The sequence below is a fragment of the Rhagoletis pomonella genome, unplaced genomic scaffold (genome assembly GCF_013731165.1).
Source record: "Rhagoletis pomonella isolate Grant_MI unplaced genomic scaffold, Rhpom_1.0 Rhpom_scaffold_00104, whole genome shotgun sequence".
Taxonomy (NCBI): Eukaryota; Metazoa; Arthropoda; class Insecta; order Diptera; family Tephritidae; genus Rhagoletis; species Rhagoletis pomonella.
In genome coordinates this window covers 77828-80701 of record NW_023458658.1, presented here as the reverse complement: position 1 = coordinate 80701, position 2874 = coordinate 77828, and the positions used below count along the sequence as shown (strand labels likewise).

General features: G+C 34.5%; 1 long non-coding RNA gene across 1 annotated transcript; it reads right to left on the bottom strand.

The window, feature by feature from the left end:
• Window positions 1-516: 516 nt before the first annotated feature.
• LOC118749992 lies at window positions 517-2362 on the bottom strand. Its single transcript, XR_004994332.1, has 3 exons — window positions 2251-2362; window positions 2112-2193; window positions 517-740 (listed from the first exon to the last, which is right to left on the bottom strand). It is a non-coding gene; the product is annotated as an uncharacterized LOC118749992 (long non-coding RNA).
• Window positions 2363-2874: the final 512 nt, after the last annotated feature.

Below are 2874 nucleotides of genomic sequence, written 5' to 3'. Positions count from 1 at the left end.
AAATCCTCTGAACCTAAATAAATAATTTGCTCGCTTATATCTGCCTGTCCTTCTAATCTACCTGAATCTACACCTACTGTGGGTGCATGCAAATTTAAATCAGGGATAGCCCCCTTAGACAGTTTACGAAGGTTCCGATATCTCGGGGAAAAGTGCCTCTGGCATGCATACAGCTCCTTGGCATCGGTACTTGTTGACACTCCCAGAAGCCTCATCCACTTCAACCGCCTATTAAAATAATAAATAATATTAAATAATAGGTTTTAAACTATATTGTAAATTAATATAAAATAATGAATAAGTAATTACAAAAAACGAAATGCAACAAAAAACACAAAGCCAAGATGAGGAAATAAAAAATCATGAATACATAATACAACGAATAAAAAATGAAAGAAAATTAAACGCAATGAAAAATAAAGCCATGATGAGGGAATAAAAAATTAAAATCAAGAAAATATACCAACCAAACTTTTTTCTTTTCCTCGTTATCCTTCCTCCAAAATGCGTCGAAAATTATTTAAGAATTTCAATGGTTTTTATTATTAACTAACCAGAGAAAAAATTACAGAAAATACAACCATTTTGATCGATTATTCCTAAAGATACGAAAATACTTTCACAATTTACAAAATATATAAGGAAGTAATAATGTAATTCTTAATAAATCCACGAATTCCATGTTCCGTCAAATTTCACGTTGATCACTTTACATATCCAATCAGTTAGTCAGTCGATGGCTAAAATTTAAGAAAATATATAGAAAACGTTAGGTATTATAGGGTACCGAAATATTGAAGACGCATTACATGTATGCACGCACAATTTAAATACGATAAAACTTGGAATTAAAAACTTTTAGGCTGGATATTTTCGGTTTTAGATAGGTGTCGACCTAAAGCCGAATTCCATACACAACATTAAGAGATTCCAAAACTTAATTAACCTCCAAAAGCAGAAAATTACAATACTAACAGGTATCCTTATAGGACAATGCAGACTAAGCATACGTATAAGATGGCACCATGGTCAAATGATCTATTTCGATTCTACAACTCGCCCTATGAGACACCACTACATATTTTCATCCTGTTTGATAAGCCCAGGTTCGATATGGCCACAAACTAAGCCCATTCATTCACTCCCTACCTCTTAAGGCGCTGCAGCTTTTTCTGAGGGATTTAGGTTTAGAGGAAGTATTGTGAAGATTCAAGGGCACAATAAATCACTAGGTCGTGGTGTCCACCTCATTTTAATATCTACATATCTATTCCAATACAAATATTCCTCAAAAATGCACTTTCAGCTTTTTAAGACTGGTGGTCATTTAGACACGCATGCCCGCCTAACTATGAATTTTACACAAATTTCGTTACAGAATTTGTTGATGTTAAATATAAAGAACACTCAAACAAAACTATGATCTTCTATCTACATTAGTTGTTTAATGGGATCGAAAAAAGTGCAGAGCAGCTCAAGCTACAGCTGAATAGAAATAGAAACATCTCATGAAACACTTTTCATTCAGAAATTCTCAAAACAGTTGATTGGTCGACAGTTCAATTTGTCATTTGTAAGGTGTGTTGTTGTTGTAGCAGCATACAAGTTCCCCAAAGGGTTTTTGGGGAGTGTTGCTGGAGTGACAGTCCTTGGCCAGATATAAAGCTCGGTCGTTCCGGTTACGTAGACCCGACTGTCGTGGGAACGCTTTATAAGGTGTGTGTTTGTGCTTGCTCGAAGTTAATCCATCAAAAAAGCTGATGCTGAAAATCGTACTCTAAGTGGCTCTAGTTACATTTAGCGCAGGCTCATGAAACATAAAGTAGAGCAAGAAAAACCTCTATGAAAGACAATCTTATGAAATATCTCAGCCTGGCGTAACCTAGAGCAACTCATTAAAGACAACTATTTATGAGTGAAGACTTAATTTGATCCTCATAGTTGGAATCAAAACAATGTCAACCACGTGGGCAAACCTGAGGCACACATACTCAATTAAGGCGACATTCAAATCCCGTCTATACTAATAACACCGAATCCAGCCGTTTGCTCTTCTTTGTCCAGTATTATTCATACAATTTTATCAAATTTATACTCAATAAAAAACATACCTTGGCATTTCTCCCTCCGATGGAAACTTATACAAGGATCCTTGTTCTGGACATCTGGATACACACCTTTTCGGCATCTTCCCTGAAAGGGTATACATTATTAGTAACTTCGATTTATTAACAATATTAATATAATCACTTTTTACGTTATTTATCACTTTCGAAAGGCTTTAATCCACAATTTGTTCCGAAACTTTTAGACGCACGCACTTATTTAATTATTTGTTTTGGTTTTTCAGCTCATTAATGATGCACCCAGGGTTGCATTTACCGTCCATGAAAATATTTCATGAAGCGTTCCAAAACTAGCTCCGAGCAACTGAAAGTTGGTTAAGCTTAAATGAAATAGTTGTTTATTAAATATTTATTCCTGGTATTTAGTAAAAAACATTCAGATCAATACTAATGTATGAAATGAAGTAAATAAAAATCTACGAATAAATTCCATGAATATTTTGTCATAGAGCCATTATTAAATTTAGACATAATTTAGTGAGGCGTTGGTACTGACGTATATAGAATTAATGCGTTAGAGAGAGATAAATATACAAGCTCAACGCGCTAACTTAGGTATACTTGCATGTATATACCTGTTACTCGTCTGGCATATACTCCAACTGCAAAAATAATGACAATTATAATTTATGTAGATCCCTGGATAAAGGATTGTCACAAGTTACTTTCGGTAACTCACGATTGAAGTTTGGAATGCAATTTCTCAGAAACACGACTACAGATTTTCTCCAAAGTGTCGGAGAATGCT